At 44.0% G+C, this 18,366-nt stretch overlaps 10 non-coding genes across 10 annotated transcripts; all 10 read right to left on the bottom strand.

Annotated features, from left to right (window-relative positions):
• Positions 1-375: 375 nt before the first annotated feature.
• On the bottom strand, positions 376-566 carry LOC141203557 (U2 spliceosomal RNA). The gene has a single exon (XR_012274595.1). It is a non-coding gene; the product is annotated as a U2 spliceosomal RNA (small nuclear RNA).
• Positions 567-1,681: 1,115 nt separating this feature from the next.
• On the bottom strand, positions 1,682-1,872 carry LOC141203556 (U2 spliceosomal RNA). Its single transcript, XR_012274594.1, has one exon. It is a non-coding gene; the product is annotated as a U2 spliceosomal RNA (small nuclear RNA).
• A 1,115-nt stretch (positions 1,873-2,987) lies between these two features.
• On the bottom strand, positions 2,988-3,178 carry LOC141203555 (U2 spliceosomal RNA). Its single transcript, XR_012274593.1, has one exon. It is a non-coding gene; the product is annotated as a U2 spliceosomal RNA (small nuclear RNA).
• Positions 3,179-4,296: 1,118 nt separating this feature from the next.
• On the bottom strand, positions 4,297-4,487 carry LOC141203554 (U2 spliceosomal RNA). The gene has a single exon (XR_012274592.1). It is a non-coding gene; the product is annotated as a U2 spliceosomal RNA (small nuclear RNA).
• A 1,115-nt stretch (positions 4,488-5,602) lies between these two features.
• LOC141203553 (U2 spliceosomal RNA) lies at positions 5,603-5,793 on the bottom strand. Its single transcript, XR_012274591.1, has one exon. It is a non-coding gene; the product is annotated as a U2 spliceosomal RNA (small nuclear RNA).
• Positions 5,794-6,908: 1,115 nt separating this feature from the next.
• Positions 6,909-7,099, bottom strand: LOC141203552 (U2 spliceosomal RNA). The gene has a single exon (XR_012274590.1). It is a non-coding gene; the product is annotated as a U2 spliceosomal RNA (small nuclear RNA).
• Positions 7,100-8,214: 1,115 nt separating this feature from the next.
• On the bottom strand, positions 8,215-8,405 carry LOC141203551 (U2 spliceosomal RNA). The gene has a single exon (XR_012274589.1). It is a non-coding gene; the product is annotated as a U2 spliceosomal RNA (small nuclear RNA).
• Positions 8,406-9,520: 1,115 nt separating this feature from the next.
• LOC141203550 (U2 spliceosomal RNA) lies at positions 9,521-9,711 on the bottom strand. Its single transcript, XR_012274588.1, has one exon. It is a non-coding gene; the product is annotated as a U2 spliceosomal RNA (small nuclear RNA).
• Positions 9,712-10,826: 1,115 nt separating this feature from the next.
• Positions 10,827-11,022, bottom strand: LOC141203244 (U2 spliceosomal RNA). Its single transcript, XR_012274366.1, has one exon. It is a non-coding gene; the product is annotated as a U2 spliceosomal RNA (small nuclear RNA).
• Positions 11,023-17,122: 6,100 nt separating this feature from the next.
• Positions 17,123-17,313, bottom strand: LOC141203695 (U2 spliceosomal RNA). The gene has a single exon (XR_012274725.1). It is a non-coding gene; the product is annotated as a U2 spliceosomal RNA (small nuclear RNA).
• Between the last annotated feature and the right edge of the window lie 1,053 nt (positions 17,314-18,366).

Raw genomic sequence — 18,366 nt, 5'->3', positions numbered from 1 at the left:
CATTTGCTAAATAGATGGTGTGTGTGCAACAATATACTGAAAGGTCAATTATATTGTGCAGCTTATCTCACCACCTGTAGTTATTTAGGTGAAAGCTCCAAAATGCTTGCCTAATATGTCTGTTTATCCAAAAGGAAGTAAAAAGGGAGAGCTAGAAAGATAGCATTGCATCACATTACATGGCAATGCAATGCACAGTTGCTGAAGTTGAACCAAAATGAGCTTGTAATCTGGCTTCTGCAACTTTGAACATGAAAAATCCAATGAGGAGAAGAAAAGCAAAGCCAAAGAGTCCATCCCAAAATCCGACAAACAAGCAAAATGAACAAAAAACATTGAATTCAATTCTTTCTGATTTTAGAAACTGCATTAAAGAAGGGGTGCACCGGTCCTGGAGATACTGCAATACCAGGTCAATGCGTGGAGTGGACAGAGCAAGCTCTTTTTCCATCTCCCTGTTCTAAAAATCCATTTAATATATGGTCCCCAGATAGGGGACGTATCAGATATTAAACTGATAAGAACAGATACTACACTTGATCTTAGCCAAAAGGCCGAGAAGCGATAACCAGAATTGGTTTCAAACTACGGAGCCACCCAAGGATCCTGAAAAGTCCATTTGTGGAGATGAGCTCCTGGACTCCCGTTAAGAAGACATGTTGTCAACCTCTAGATCCCTTACATGCCTGCAATTTTCGGCTTGCTGCTGCTGCAATCCACGCGTTTTAGATCTGCATAACTCCACCTCTTTAAACACAGCACCTTCACCCCCTGCTGTTCCCACCCGCCTCAACACCGTTGGAAGGGAGGAGAACCAATTAAGGCGGGGGGTGGGGTGGAACGAGCAGCTGTCTACCCTTAGCAGGAGGGCTCCTGATTACATACCTCTCCTGCTGCTGCTGCTGCTGGCTGTCCAGCAGCAGACTGAAGGTGGCTGCTGCTGTGCACAGGTATATAAAGGCTCAGAGCCTATTATGACACGCGCAGCCAGCGTTCCATTGCCACATTCCATCTACTGCAGGCAGGATACCTGGCTGGCTGAATGTCGCTGAGAAGCTCACAGAGACCGCCATAAGCAACAGTTTAACAGAATGCCACAGACTAATCAACCAAACTTTTTGGGTTGGGTTCTCTTTTATAGTCTGCAGGCATTAAATGAAAGAAGTCAGTGTTCCAGCAGAAGGAGACAACGTTTCAGAAAAGGCATTGTAGCAAACCAAAAAAGAAATTTTAAGCGCAGCAGAGTAACCAGCGCACATACCTGTTAGCTCAGGTGAGTTTAAAAGGCTGCTGTTGATAACAAGGGCATTTGCTAAATAGATGGTGTGTGTGCAACAATATACTGAAAGGTCAATTATATTGTGCAGCTTATCTCACCACCTGTAGTTATTTAGGTGAAAGCTCCAAAATGCTTGCCTAATATGTCTGTTTATCCAAAAGGAAGTAAAAAGGGAGAGCTAGAAAGATAGCATTGCATCACATTACATGGCAATGCAATGCACAGTTGCTGAAGTTGAACCAAAATGAGCTTGTAATCTGGCTTCTGCAACTTTGAACATGAAAAATCCAATGAGGAGAAGAAAAGCAAAGCCAAAGAGTCCATGCCAAAATCCGACAAACAAGCAAAATGAACAAAAAACATTGAATTCAATTCTTTCTGATTTTAGAAACTGCATTAAAGAAGGGGTGCACCGGTCCTGGAGATACTGCAATACCAGGTCAATGCGTGGAGTGGACAGAGCAAGCTCTTTTTCCATCTCCCTGTTCTAAAAATCCATTTAATATATGGTCCCCAGATAGGGGACGTATCAGATATTAAACTGATAAGAACAGATACTACACTTGATCTTAGCCAAAAGGCCGAGAAGCGATAACCAGAATTGGTTTCAAACTACGGAGCCACCCAAGGATCCTGAAAAGTCCATTTGTGGAGATGAGCTCCTGGACTCCCGTTAAGAAGACATGTTGTCAACCTCTAGATCCCTTACATGCCTGCACTTTTCGGCTTGCTGCTGCTGCAATCCACGCGTTTTAGATCTGCATAACTCCACCTCTTTAAACACAGCACCTTCACCCCCTGCTGTTCCCACCCGCCTCAACACCGTTGGAAGGGAGGAGAACCAATTAAGGCGGGGGGTGGGGTGGAACGAGCAGCTGTCTACCCTTAGCAGGAGGGCTCCTGATTACATACCTCTCCTGCTGCTGCTGCTGCTGGCTGTCCAGCAGCAGACTGAAGGTGGCTGCTGCTGTGCACAGGTATATAAAGGCTCAGAGCCTATTATGACACGCGCAGCCAGCGTTCCATTGCCACATTCCATCTACTGCAGGCAGGATACCTGGCTGGCTGAATGTCGCTGAGAAGCTCACAGAGACCGCCATAAGCAACAGTTTAACAGAATGCCACAGACTAATCAACCAAACTTTTTGGGTTGGGTTCTCTTTTATAGTCTGCAGGCATTAAATGAAAGAAGTCAGTGTTCCAGCAGAAGGAGACAACGTTTCAGAAAAGGCATTGTAGCAAACCAAAAAAGAAATTTTAAGCGCAGCAGAGTAACCAGCGCACATACCTGTTAGCTCAGGTGAGTTTAAAAGGCTGCTGTTGATAACAAGGGCATTTGCTAAATAGATGGTGTGTGTGCAACAATATACTGAAAGGTCAATTATATTGTGCAGCTTATCTCACCACCTGTAGTTATTTAGGTGAAAGCTCCAAAATGCTTGCCTAATATGTCTGTTTATCCAAAAGGAAGTAAAAAGGGAGAGCTAGAAAGATAGCATTGCATCACATTACATGGCAATGCAATGCACAGTTGCTGAAGTTGAACCAAAATGAGCTTGTAATCTGGCTTCTGCAACTTTGAACATGAAAAATCCAATGAGGAGAAGAAAAGCAAAGCCAAAGAGTCCATCCCAAAATCCGACAAACAAGCAAAATGAACAAAAAACATTGAATTCAATTCTTTCTGATTTTAGAAACTGCATTAAAGAAGGGGTGCACCGGTCCTGGAGATACTGCAATACCAGGTCAATGCGTGGAGTGGACAGAGCAAGCTCTTTTTCCATCTCCCTGTTCTAAAAATCCATTTAATATATGGTCCCCAGATAGGGGACGTATCAGATATTAAACTGATAAGAACAGATACTACACTTGATCTTAGCCAAAAGGCCGAGAAGCGATAACCAGAATTGGTTTCAAACTACGGAGCCACCCAAGGATCCTGAAAAGTCCATTTGTGGAGATGAGCTCCTGGACTCCCGTTAAGAAGACATGTTGTCAACCTCTAGATCCCTTACATGCCTGCACTTTTCGGCTTGCTGCTGCTGCAATCCACGCGTTTTAGATCTGCATAACTCCACCTCTTTAAACACAGCACCTTCACCCCCTGCTGTTCCCACCCGCCTCAACACCGTTGGAAGGGAGGAGAACCAATTAAGGCGGGGGGTGGGGTGGAACGAGCAGCTGTCTACCCTTAGCAGGAGGGCTCCTGATTACATACCTCTCCTGCTGCTGCTGCTGCTGCTGGCTGTCCAGCAGCAGACTGAAGGTGGCTGCTGCTGTGCACAGGTATATAAAGGCTCAGAGCCTATTATGACACGCGCAGCCAGCGTTCCATTGCCACATTCCATCTACTGCAGGCAGGATACCTGGCTGGCTGAATGTCGCTGAGAAGCTCACAGAGACCGCCATAAGCAACAGTTTAACAGAATGCCACAGACTAATCAACCAAACTTTTTGGGTTGGGTTCTCTTTTATAGTCTGCAGGCATTAAATGAAAGAAGTCAGTGTTCCAGCAGAAGGAGACAACGTTTCAGAAAAGGCATTGTAGCAAACCAAAAAAGAAATTTTAAGCGCAGCAGAGTAACCAGCGCACATACCTGTTAGCTCAGGTGAGTTTAAAAGGCTGCTGTTGATAACAAGGGCATTTGCTAAATAGATGGTGTGTGTGCAACAATATACTGAAAGGTCAATTATATTGTGCAGCTTATCTCACCACCTGTAGTTATTTAGGTGAAAGCTCCAAAATGCTTGCCTAATATGTCTGTTTATCCAAAAGGAAGTAAAAAGGGAGAGATAGAAAGATAGCATTGCATCACATTACATGGCAATGCAATGCACAGTTGCTGAAGTTGAACCAAAATGAGCTTGTAATCTGGCTTCTGCAACTTTGAACATGAAAAATCCAATGAGGAGAAGAAAAGCAAAGCCAAAGAGTCCATCCCAAAATCCGACAAACAAGCAAAATGAACAAAAAACATTGAATTCAATTCTTTCTGATTTTAGAAACTGCATTAAAGAAGGGGTGCACCGGTCCTGGAGATACTGCAATACCAGGTCAATGCGTGGAGTGGACAGAGCAAGCTCTTTTTCCATCTCCCTGTTCTAAAAATCCATTTAATATATGGTCCCCAGATAGGGGACGTATCAGATATTAAACTGATAAGAACAGATACTACACTTGATCTTAGCCAAAAGGCCGAGAAGCGATAACCAGAATTGGTTTCAAACTACGGAGCCACCCAAGGATCCTGAAAAGTCCATTTGTGGAGATGAGCTCCTGGACTCCCGTTAAGAAGACATGTTGTCAACCTCTAGATCCCTTACATGCCTGCACTTTTCGGCTTGCTGCTGCTGCAATCCACGCGTTTTAGATCTGCATAACTCCACCTCTTTAAACACAGCACCTTCACCCCCTGCTGTTCCCACCCGCCTCAACACCGTTGGAAGGGAGGAGAACCAATTAAGGCGGGGGGTGGGGTGGAACGAGCAGCTGTCTACCCTTAGCAGGAGGGCTCCTGATTACATACCTCTCCTGCTGCTGCTGCTGCTGGCTGTCCAGCAGCAGACTGAAGGTGGCTGCTGCTGTGCACAGGTATATAAAGGCTCAGAGCCTATTATGACACGCGCAGCCAGCGTTCCATTGCCACATTCCATCTACTGCAGGCAGGATACCTGGCTGGCTGAATGTCGCTGAGAAGCTCACAGAGACCGCCATAAGCAACAGTTTAACAGAATGCCACAGACTAATCAACCAAACTTTTTGGGTTGGGTTCTCTTTTATAGTCTGCAGGCATTAAATGAAAGAAGTCAGTGTTCCAGCAGAGGGAGACAACGTTTCAGAAAAGGCATTGTAGCAAACCAAAAAAGAAATTTTAAGCGCATCAGAGTAACCAGCGCACATACCTGTTAGCTCAGGTGAGTTTAAAAGGCTGCTGTTGATAACAAGGGCATTTGCTAAATAGATGGTGTGTGTGCAACAATATACTGAAAGGTCAATTATATTGTGCAGCTTATCTCACCACCTGTAGTTATTTAGGTGAAAGCTCCAAAATGCTTGCCTAATATGTCTGTTTATCCAAAAGGAAGTAAAAAGGGAGAGCTAGAAAGATAGCATTGCATCACATTACATGGCAATGCAATGCACAGTTGCTGAAGTTGAACCAAAATGAGCTTGTAATCTGGCTTCTGCAACTTTGAACATGAAAAATCCAATGAGGAGAAGAAAAGCAAAGCCAAAGAGTCCATCCCAAAATCCGACAAAGAAGCAAAATGAACAAAAAACATTGAATTCAATTCTTTCTGATTTTAGAAACTGCATTAAAGAAGGGGTGCACCGGTCCTGGAGATACTGCAATACCAGGTCAATGCGTGGAGTGGACAGAGCAAGCTCTTTTTCCATCTCCCTGTTCTAAAAATCCATTTAATATATGGTCCCCAGATAGGGGACGTATCAGATATTAAACTGATAAGAACAGATACTACACTTGATCTTAGCCAAAAGGCCGAGAAGCGATAACCAGAATTGGTTTCAAACTACGGAGCCACCCAAGGATCCTGAAAAGTCCATTTGTGGAGATGAGCTCCTGGACTCCCGTTAAGAAGACATGTTGTCAACCTCTAGATCCCTTACATGCCTGCACTTTTCGGCTTGCTGCTGCTGCAATCCACGCGTTTTAGATCTGCATAACTCCACCTCTTTAAACACAGCACCTTCACCCCCTGCTGTTCCCACCCGCCTCAACACCGTTGGAAGGGAGGAGAACCAATTAAGGCGGGGGGTGGGGTGGAACGAGCAGCTGTCTACCCTTAGCAGGAGGGCTCCTGATTACATACCTCTCCTGCTGCTGCTGCTGCTGGCTGTCCAGCAGCAGACTGAAGGTGGCTGCTGCTGTGCACAGGTATATAAAGGCTCAGAGCCTATTATGACACGCGCAGCCAGCGTTCCATTGCCACATTCCATCTACTGCAGGCAGGATACCTGGCTGGCTGAATGTCGCTGAGAAGCTCACAGAGACCGCCATAAGCAACAGTTTAACAGAATGCCACAGACTAATCAACCAAACTTTTTGGGTTGGGTTCTCTTTTATAGTCTGCAGGCATTAAATGAAAGAAGTCAGTGTTCCAGCAGAAGGAGACAACGTTTCAGAAAAGGCATTGTAGCAAACCAAAAAAGAAATTTTAAGCGCAGCAGAGTAACCAGCGCACATACCTGTTAGCTCAGGTGAGTTTAAAAGGCTGCTGTTGATAACAAGGGCATTTGCTAAATAGATGGTGTGTGTGCAACAATATACTGAAAGGTCAATTATATTGTGCAGCTTATCTCACCACCTGTAGTTATTTAGGTGAAAGCTCCAAAATGCTTGCCTAATATGTCTGTTTATCCAAAAGGAAGTAAAAAGGGAGAGCTAGAAAGATAGCATTGCATCACATTACATGGCAATGCAATGCACAGTTGCTGAAGTTGAACCAAAATGAGCTTGTAATCTGGCTTCTGCAACTTTGAACATGAAAAATCCAATGAGGAGAAGAAAAGCAAAGCCAAAGAGTCCATCCCAAAATCCGACAAACAAGCAAAATGAACAAAAAACATTGAATTCAATTCTTTCTGATTTTAGAAACTGCATTAAAGAAGGGGTGCACCGGTCCTGGAGATACTGCAATACCAGGTCAATGCGTGGAGTGGACAGAGCAAGCTCTTTTTCCATCTCCCTGTTCTAAAAATCCATTTAATATATGGTCCCCAGATAGGGGACGTATCAGATATTAAACTGATAAGAACAGATACTACACTTGATCTTAGCCAAAAGGCCGAGAAGCGATAACCAGAATTGGTTTCAAACTACGGAGCCACCCAAGGATCCTGAAAAGTCCATTTGTGGAGATGAGCTCCTGGACTCCCGTTAAGAAGACATGTTGTCAACCTCTAGATCCCTTACATGCCTGCACTTTTCGGCTTGCTGCTGCTGCAATCCACGCGTTTTAGATCTGCATAACTCCACCTCTTTAAACACAGCACCTTCACCCCCTGCTGTTCCCACCCGCCTCAACACCGTTGGAAGGGAGGAGAACCAATTAAGGCGGGGGGTGGGGTGGAACGAGCAGCTGTCTACCCTTAGCAGGAGGGCTCCTGATTACATACCTCTCCTGCTGCTGCTGCTGCTGGCTGTCCAGCAGCAGACTGAAGGTGGCTGCTGCTGTGCACAGGTATATAAAGGCTCAGAGCCTATTATGACACGCGCAGCCAGCGTTCCATTGCCACATTCCATCTACTGCAGGCAGGATACCTGGCTGGCTGAATGTCGCTGAGAAGCTCACAGAGACCGCCATAAGCAACAGTTTAACAGAATGCCACAGACTAATCAACCAAATTTTTTGGGTTGGGTTCTCTTTTATAGTCTGCAGGCATTAAATGAAAGAAGTCAGTGTTCCAGCAGAAGGAGACAACGTTTCAGAAAAGGCATTGTAGCAAACCAAAAAAGAAATTTTAAGCGCAGCAGAGTAACCAGCGCACATACCTGTTAGCTCAGGTGAGTTTAAAAGGCTGCTGTTGATAACAAGGGCATTTGCTAAATAGATGGTGTGTGTGCAACAATATACTGAAAGGTCAATTATATTGTGCAGCTTATCTCACCACCTGTAGTTATTTAGGTGAAAGCTCCAAAATGCTTGCCTAATATGTCTGTTTATCCAAAAGGAAGTAAAAAGGGAGAGCTAGAAAGATAGCATTGCATCACATTACATGGCAATGCAATGCACAGTTGCTGAAGTTGAACCAAAATGAGCTTGTAATCTGGCTTCTGCAACTTTGAACATGAAAAATCCAATGAGGAGAAGAAAAGCAAAGCCAAAGAGTCCATCCCAAAATCCGACAAACAAGCAAAATGAACAAAAAACATTGAATTCAATTCTTTCTGATTTTAGAAACTGCATTAAAGAAGGGGTGCACCGGTCCTGGAGATACTGCAATACCAGGTCAATGCGTGGAGTGGACAGAGCAAGCTCTTTTTCCATCTCCCTGTTCTAAAAATCCATTTAATATATGGTCCCCAGATAGGGGACGTATCAGATATTAAACTGATAAGAACAGATACTACACTTGATCTTAGCCAAAAGGCCGAGAAGCGATAACCAGAATTGGTTTCAAACTACGGAGCCACCCAAGGATCCTGAAAAGTCCATTTGTGGAGATGAGCTCCTGGACTCCCGTTAAGAAGACATGTTGTCAACCTCTAGATCCCTTACATGCCTGCACTTTTCGGCTTGCTGCTGCTGCAATCCACGCGTTTTAGATCTGCATAACTCCACCTCTTTAAACACAGCACCTTCACCCCCTGCTGTTCCCACCCGCCTCAACACCGTTGGAAGGGAGGAGAACCAATTAAGGCGGGGGGTGGGGTGGAACGAGCAGCTGTCTACCCTTAGCAGGAGGGCTCCTGATTACATACCTCTCCTGCTGCTGCTGCTGCTGGCTGTCCAGCAGCAGACTGAAGGTGGCTGCTGCTGTGCACAGGTATATAAAGGCTCAGAGCCTATTATGACACGCGCAGCCAGCGTTCCATTGCCACATTCCATCTACTGCAGGCAGGATACCTGGCTGGCTGAATGTCGCTGAGAAGCTCACAGAGACCGCCATAAGCAACAGTTTAACAGAATGCCACAGACTAATCAACCAAACTTTTTGGGTTGGGTTCTCTTTTATAGTCTGCAGGCATTAAATGAAAGAAGTCAGTGTTCCAGCAGAGGGAGACAACGTTTCAGAAAAGGCATTGTAGCAAACCAAAAAAGAAATTTTAAGCGCATCAGAGTAACCAGCGCACATACCTGTTAGCTCAGGTGAGTTTAAAAGGCTGCTGTTGATAACAAGGGCATTTGCTAAATAGATGGTGTGTGTGCAACAATATACTGAAAGGTCAATTATATTGTGCAGCTTATCTCACCACCTGTAGTTATTTAGGTGAAAGCTCCAAAATGCTTGCCTAATATGTCTGTTTATCCAAAAGGAAGTAAAAAGGGAGAGCTAGAAAGATAGCATTGCATCACATTACATGGCAATGCAATGCACAGTTGCTGAAGTTGAACCAAAATGAGCTTGTAATCTGGCTTCTGCAACTTTGAACATGAAAAATCCAATGAGGAGAAGAAAAGCAAAGCCAAAGAGTCCATCCCAAAATCCGACAAAGAAGCAAAATGAACAAAAAACATTGAATTCAATTCTTTCTGATTTTAGAAACTGCATTAAAGAAGGGGTGCACCGGTCCTGGAGATACTGCAATACCAGGTCAATGCGTGGAGTGGACAGAGCAAGCTCTTTTTCCATCTCCCTGTTCTAAAAATCCATTTAATATATGGTCCCCAGATAGGGGACGTATCAGATATTAAACTGATAAGAACAGATACTACACTTGATCTTAGCCAAAAGGCCGAGAAGCGATAACCAGAATTGGTTTCAAACTACGGAGCCACCCAAGGATCCTGAAAAGTCCATTTGTGGAGATGAGCTCCTGGACTCCCGTTAAGAAGACATGTTGTCAACCTCTAGATCCCTTACATGCCTGCACTTTTCGGCTTGCTGCTGCTGCAATCCACGCGTTTTAGATCTGCATAACTCCACCTCTTTAAACACAGCACCTTCACCCCCTGCTGTTCCCACCCGCCTCAACACCGTTGGAAGGGAGGAGAACCAATTAAGGCGGGGGGTGGGGTGGAACGAGCAGCTGTCTACCCTTAGCAGGAGGGCTCCTGATTACATACCTCTCCTGCTGCTGCTGCTGCTGGCTGTCCAGCAGCAGACTGAAGGTGGCTGCTGCTGTGCACAGGTATATAAAGGCTCAGAGCCTATTATGACACGCGCAGCCAGCGTTCCATTGCCACATTCCATCTACTGCAGGCAGGATACCTGGCTGGCTGAATGTCGCTGAGAAGCTCACAGAGACCGCCATAAGCAACAGTTTAACAGAATGCCACAGACTAATCAACCAAACTTTTTGGGTTGGGTTCTCTTTTATAGTCTGCAGGCATTAAATGAAAGAAGTCAGTGTTCCAGCAGAGGGAGACAACGTTTCAGAAAAGGCATTGTAGCAAACCAAAAAAGAAATTTTAAGCGCAGCAGAGTAACCAGCGCACATACCTGTTAGCTCAGGTGAGTTTAAAAGGCTGCTGTTGATAACAAGGGCATTTGCTAAATAGATGGTGTGTGTGCAACAATATACTGAAAGGTCAATTATATTGTGCAGCTTATCTCACCACCTGTAGTTATTTAGGTGAAAGCTCCAAAATGCTTGCCTAATATGTCTGTTTATCCAAAAGGAAGTAAAAAGGGAGAGCTAGAAAGATAGCATTGCATCACATTACATGGCAATGCAATGCACAGTTGCTGAAGTTGAACCAAAATGAGCTTGTAATCTGGCTTCTGCAACTTTGAACATGAAAAATCCAATGAGGAGAAGAAAAGCAAAGCCAAAGAGTCCATCCCAAAATCCGACAAACAAGCAAAATGAACAAAAAACATTGAATTCAATTCTTTCTGATTTTAGAAACTGCATTAAAGAAGGGGTGCACCGGTCCTGGAGATACTGCAATACCAGGTCAATGCGTGGAGTGGACAGAGCAAGCTCTTTTTCCATCTCCCTGTTCTAAAAATCCATTTAATATATGGTCCCCAGATAGGGGACGTATCAGATATTAAACTGATAAGAACAGATTTTTTTTTTTTTTTTTTTTTTATACCATTCAGTAAAATTTTTCAAGCAACAATCAATAGTATAAAAACTCATACTACGTTGCCCAGTCTTACATCATAATGGTACTTTCTTTATTTCATATTTATAACTTTTTACTGAAACAGTTGTAATACCTTTTGAATGGACAAAAAACTATAAAACATACCATTATCATAAAAAAAGACAGATCACAACACTTAAACAAGGACTTACTGGTACTTTACCAGTGACCTCCATTTTTTGACTTTCCAAAAACCTTCTGAATCAGAGCCACCACCGCCACGGCTGTCCCATAAATAAACTATGTATAACCTTGACAAAACCATCCTAACACAATTATTAACTGAGATTATTTTCCTTTTAAATAAACACAAATTCCTAACGTCCCACAGACTTTCTATTACACATGCCATTATCAACCACAACAATCTCTCTTTCACCCGGCTACTTGCACCCATCCCAAACATTACCACTCTCCAATTTATAAAATTCACGCCCGCTAGTTCCTTGCATAAACCACCCACTCCCTTCCAAACACTCTGAGCATAATCACAATTCCAAACCAAATGCATAACAGTTTCACTCGCCCCACATCCATCCCTCGGACATACCTCTGTTCTAATCAGATCCCTCCTCTTCTGTACCTCTCTCACAGGCAAAATCTCATGCAAACTCATCCATACGATATCACGCTGCCTATTCGATATTCCTTTTATACTCAGGTTCCTCCATACACACAACGCTTCACTCGATCTCAAGCCCCTAATGTTACATTCAAACTCTCTAACACGCATCCTTCTCCTTACATTCCTTATCACTTTGAAATCACCCATAGGAACATCCAACAAATCATGCTTGACAACAAATTTTTCAACAAACTCATACCACACTGGACATTTAAACGAAACAGGCACTCTTGCATCCCTTCTCATCCATTTCAACCCAAACAACATCCATCCAGCCATATATTTAATCATAAAAGCCGTCTTGTTATCCATACCTAACAGAACAACCACCGTTTTAATATAATTTAAACCAAGACAAAATTCAAAATTTGGGAAATCCATTCCCCCATGTTCACGTAACTTACACAAATATTCCCTTTTAAGTTTTTCCATCTTACTTCCCCAATAAAACGTAAAAATTAGCTTCTCAATCCACCTAAAACCCCTATAAGGGGCTGGAAAAACCACTGACACAAAAAGTAACATAGGAAGAATCACTGACTTAATAATAAGGACTTTGCCTGACAATGTCAAGTCCCGTAACCTACAAAAATTTAACTTCTGTTCAATCCTCTTACCGCATTCATCCCAACTCTCATTCCCTTTCAGATCTTTGTTAAACCACACCCCCAAAACCTTAATAGCACCTTCTTCACATATCACACCATCCATCCTAACACTCGAATCCCCGAAACACTTAAAGCTATACTTCCCCCAATTCACCCTAAAACCAGATGCACCACAAAAGAAATCTAAAAGCAACCTTGCTCGATTCATAGCAGCCATATTATCACTCACCACAACAACATCGTCCATATACCCCATTACCTTTACAGTCTTTCCACCACTCCCTGGGATCAGAAGACCATTCATCACTTTCTCTTTCCGAATCATGCACAACAGGGGCTCAATCACACTTATAAACAGGACAGGGGACAACGGACACCCCTGCCTGACCCCTGATTTTATGCACACCTTCTCACTCAAACATCCATTCACTAACACTTCACTCACCACACCATCATACAAACACCTTATGGCATTCACAAAAACACTAGGAAAACCCATCCTAACTAACACCTCAAACATAAACGCATGCGACACTCTATCAAAAGCTTTCTCAAAATCCACACAAAAAACCATACATTTCCCGTTCCTAAACATACAATCTCCAATTACGTCCCTCAACAACAAGAGGTTATCAGTCATACACCTACCTGGCACCGCGCACACTTGATCATCACCAACCACACTTCCAATCACCCCACGCATACGGTTAGCCAGAATTTTGCTAAAGACTTTATAATCTGCATTGAGTAATGTAATCGGCCTCCAATTACGCAAATTCTTTTTCTCACCCTTCTTATATAGTAAAACAACTACTCCTTCTTTCATGGAATTACAAAGTACACCATTCATCCACATATATTGACATACCTCCACAAAATCAACACCAATCACATCCCATGCTTTTACATAAAACTCCACAGGCAACCCATCTTTCCCAGGTGTTTTATTCTTTTTCGCACCATCCACCGCCTTTTTAACCTCATCAAAAACAATATCCTCACTCAAACACTCACGTTCCCCTGATTCAAGCTGACTCTCCAACATACCTAACACATGCTCTTTCAAACCCCCATCCACCCATTTAGACTCAAATAAACTACTATAGAAACTATGTACCTCATCCAACACTTCCCTTCCAACCACAGTCATACCATTATCATTTACAACCTCATCCAACTCATCTTTTTTACTGCACATTTTTTTAAAAAAGTACCTCGTACACTTCTCATCCATATCCAAATGCTCAACTCTCGTCCTAAAAATAATTTCCTTCCCACGCTTTTCCAAAACACGCTTCATCTCATCTCTCGCTCCTCTGAGTTGATCACTAACATCAATTCCTTTCATACTCATTTTATGTAACCACTCAATCCTCATATTTAAATCTTTAAATCTGCCTCTTTCAATTGCTGCTTTTTTATAACCCCACCTCCTAAAAAAATTCTTAATTTCCACTTTCACCCAATCCCACCATACAGTCACATCCACAAAATTATTTTTCCTAGACCTCCACCATTCATACTTACTTTCGAAGTCTCTCATAACCCTAACATCCTCTAACAACCTAACATTTAGCTTCCATACCCCAACACCATGCACCATTTTTTTATCACCTTCAAACATACCCCACAAACATTCATGGTCTGTGAAAGAAAAAACATGCTGTTTAAAAAATTTACACACCAAACCTCTATTTGTATACAGCATGCGGTCAATCCTGGACACTATTCCTCCCCTATCAGCTCTATATGTGGCCGGTGGTGGCTTACTCAAAAATTCCGCTGCATCTAAAAAAGAAAAATCAGATGTAATTTGATTAAGGACCTTACCCGTGACATCAATTTCCCCTTCAGAAACACAATTGAAATCACCAACTAATAATATTGGAATCCTTCCAGGCAAAAATAAACGTATTTTCTCTAATAGTGCTAACCTATCCCCTTTGTTAATTGGACAATACACGTTAACAATTTTCACCCTCCACCCTCTCCCCTTAACCACTGCCATTATACAACGCCCTGGCTCCACCACCATATAATTTTCAAAACTTAAATCCCTATTCCCCAACAAAATCCCCACACCATCATTTTTGTTTGTCATTGAACCTGACCAAATACTATGCCCATATACCCAGTCCTTTTCAGGAGGTGACTCTTCAATTCCGCACTCTTGCAGACAGTAAATATTTGCTCCAAGATTTTTTAGTTCTTCCAGTATAGCCAATCTTCTAGGCTTAGATTTTATAAGCCTTACATTTATTGACAGTACACTACAGCCCATGTTGGAGCCCATTTTTTAACCATATTCGGTAAAAAAGAACATACCCCCCACCGAAGAGTCAACCTTTCTCGTCTTGAAACTCGATTCCTGATGTTAAGCAGAGAATGCTGGCCCCCTCCTCCAAAAAAGACCTCCTAGGAGAGGCACTGTAGCTCTCGGGATAGCTCCTATCACTTAAGGGGCTGATGCTCCCAATACTGGCAGGTGAAAAATCTGGCCGGAACTTCTTTGCAGAAGACACATCAGAGTCCTCATCAGGGGGCCTCACCACAGCCCCGGTGAAGTCACCCTGGCCACCACCACCTTCATGAATTGCCTCTGAGCTTTCCAAAGCCAACACCGGCGTTGTGGAGAGTGAACCGCTCACTTCTCCCTCACCACTCACATCAAGCAGAATTGACATATCTGCAGGCTCTATCTCAACAGCGCTTCCACCAGCAGGATCGGGTGCTTGCTCCATCTCTTCCATGAAGTCCCTTACTACCTCGATCGCCTCACCAATAGTGGCGGCAGTAGTAGGACGTGGGGACACGGCCTCTGCATATGACCTGGAACGATGGGGACAGTCCTTGAAAGCGTGTCCCTCCTCGCCACATGCATTACAAACCATGGAGTTAGTACACTCCATTGCCAGATGACCCTCTTTATTGCATTTCCCACAAAACTTCTCCACCGTGCAGTCCTCTTGGTAGTGTCCAAAGGATTTACACTTCCTGCAAAACCGCGGAGCACCAGGAAAATACATATACCCTCTATCCCTCCCGATGGCAAAACTGAGGGGAGGGTAGTGGATACCCCCAGGTCCCTGGGGGTCCTCCTGGAACCGTACAAAAAACTTGTGTTTGCCAGTCCACAAGCCCACCTCATTCCTCACCTTGTGTGAGTAGGACACATAGCTGCAATGACGGTTCAGGAATCTAGTAATGTCCTCCACATCCACAAGGGGGTTGTGCATAAACACAACAACTGGCACTTCCCCCTTAGTATACAATACCGTAAATGTAAGCCCATCAAGAGCCGGATGATCCAAGGCTTGCTGATCCTTTAGAGTCTTGAAAAGATTCTGGCAAGCTGCCATACGATCAAGGACTAAAACGTACCGGCCATTCTTTGGGAACTCCTGTAGGCAAATGATGTCTCCACGACCAACATTCAAAATCTTGAAGATGACGACTTCCACCAAGAACCGCAGGTTCAAGAAATTCCTCCTCGACTCCTCAATATCAATGCGAAAAGAATTTTTGACCCGAATATCATCGGTCCCGGCATAGCGAATCTTGACGCCCATTATCACCTCTCGTTTCCTCTGGACCCCCCCCAATAGCAGCAGGCAGCTTAAGCCACCAAAGTGGCGATGCTGCAAGGCCGAGGGGGAGACACTATAGGATCCTTCTGACCAGATACAAGATCTAAGCCAAAAGGCCGAGAAGCGATAACCAGAATTGGTTTCAAACTACGGAGCCACCCAAGGATCCTGAAAAGTCCATTTGTGGAGATGAGCTCCTGGACTCCCGTTAAGAAGACATGTTGTCAACCTCTAGATCCCTTACATGCCTGCACTTTTCGGCTTGCTGCTGCTGCAATCCACGCGTTTTAGATCTGCATAACTCCACCTCTTTAAACACAGCACCTTCACCCCCTGCTGTTCCCACCTGCCTCAACACCGTTGGAAGGGAGGAGAACCAATTAAGGCGGGGGGTGGGGTGGAACGAGCAGCTGTCTACCCTTAGCAGGAGGGCTCCTGATTACATACCTCTCCTGCTGCTGCTGCTGCTGGCTGTCCAGCAGCAGACTGAAGGTGGCTGCTGCTGTGCACAGGTATATAAAGGCTCAGAGCCTATTATGACACGCGCAGCCAGCGTTCCATTGCCACATTCCATCTACTGCAGGCAGGATACCTGGCTGGCTGAATGTCGCTGAGAAGCTCACAGAGACCGCCATAAGCAACAGTTTAACAGAATGCCACAGACTAATCAACCAAACTTTTTGGGTTGGGTTCTCTTTTATAGTCTGCAGGCATTAAATGAAAGAAGTCAGTGTTCCAGCAGAGGGAGACAACGTTTCAGAAAAGGCATTGTAGCAAACCAAAAAAGAAATTTTAAGCGCAGCAGAGTAACCAGCGCACATACCTGTTAGCTCAGGTGAGTTTAAAAGGCTGCTGTTGATAACAAGGGCATTTGCTAAATAGATGGTGTGTGTGCAACAATATACTGAAAGGTCAATTATATTGTGCAGCTTATCTCACCACCTGTAGTTATTTAGGTGAAAGCTCCAAAATGCTTGCCTAATATGTCTGTTTATCCAAAAGGAAGTAAAAAGGGAGAGCTAGAAAGATAGCATTGCATCACATTACATGGCAATGCAATGCACAGTTGCTGAAGTTGAACCAAAATGAGCTTGTAATCTGGCTTCTGCAACTTTGAACATGAAAAATCCAATGAGGAGAAGAAAAGCAAAGCCAAAGAGTCCATCCCAAAATCCGACAAACAAGCAAAATGAACAAAAAACATTGAATTCAATTCTTTCTGATTTTAGAAACTGCATTAAAGAAGGGGTGCACCGGTCCTGGAGATACTGCAATACCAGGTCAATGCGTGGAGTGGACAGAGCAAGCTCTTTTTCCATCTCCCTGTTCTAAAAATCCATTTAATATATAGTCCCCAGATAGGGGACGTATCAGATATTAAACTGATAAGAACAGATACTACACTTGATCTTAGCCAAAAGGCCGAGAAGCGATAACCAGAATTGGTTTCAAACTACGGAGCCACCCAAGGATCCTGAAAAGTCCATTTGTGGAGATGAGCTCCTGGACTCCCGTTAAGAAGACATGTTGTCAACCTCTAGATCCCTTACATGCCTGCACTTTTCGGCTTGCTGCTGCTGCAATCCACGCGTTTTAGATCTGCATAACTCCACCTCTTTAAACACAGCACCTTCACCCCCTGCTGTTCCCACCCGCCTCAACACCGTTGGAAGGGAGGAGAACCAATTAAGGCGGGGGGTGGGGTGGAACGAGCAGCTGTCTACCCTTAGCAGGAGGGCTCCTGATTACATACCTCTCCTGCTGCTGCTGCTGCTGGCTGTCCAGCAGCAGACTGAAGGTGGCTGCTGCTGTGCACAGGTATATAAAGGCTCAGAGCCTATTATGACACGCGCAGCCAGCGTTCCATTGCCACATTCCATCTACTGCAGGCAGGATACCTGGCTGGCTGAATGTCGCTGAGAAGCTCACAGAGACCGCCATAAGCAACAGTTTAACAGAATGCCACAGACTAATCAACCAAACTTTTTGGGTTGGGTTCTCTTTTATAGTCTGCAGGCATTAAATGAAAGAAGTCAGTGTTCCAGCAGAGGGAGACAACGTTTCAGAAAAGGCATTGTAGCAAACCAAAAAAGAAATTTTAAGCGCAGCAGAGTAACCAGCGCACATACCTGTTAGCTCAGGTGAGTTTAAAAGGCTGCTGTTGATAACAAGGGCATTTGCTAAATAGATGGTGTGTGTGCAACAATATACTGAAAGGTCAATTATATTGTGCAGCTTATCTCACCACCTGTAGTTATTTAGGTGAAAGCTCCAAAATGCTTGCCTAATATGTCTGTTTATCCAAAAGGAAGTAAAAAGGGAGAGCTAGAAAGATAGCATTGCATCACATTACATGGCAATGCAATGCACAGTTGCTGAAGTTGAACCAAAATGAGCTTGTAATCTGGCTTCTGCAACTTTGAACATGAAAAATCCAATGAGGAGAAGAAAAGCAAAGCCAAAGAGTCCATCCCAAAATCCGACAAA

Source organism: Phyllobates terribilis, unplaced genomic scaffold (genome assembly GCF_046119375.1).
Source record: "Phyllobates terribilis strain yellow unplaced genomic scaffold, ASM4611937v1 Scaffold_124__1_contigs__length_5142088, whole genome shotgun sequence".
Lineage (NCBI taxonomy): Eukaryota > Metazoa > Chordata > Amphibia > Anura > Dendrobatidae > Phyllobates > Phyllobates terribilis.
Note: the sequence above shows the minus strand (reverse complement) of the source record. Positions and strands in the feature narration are given on the sequence as shown.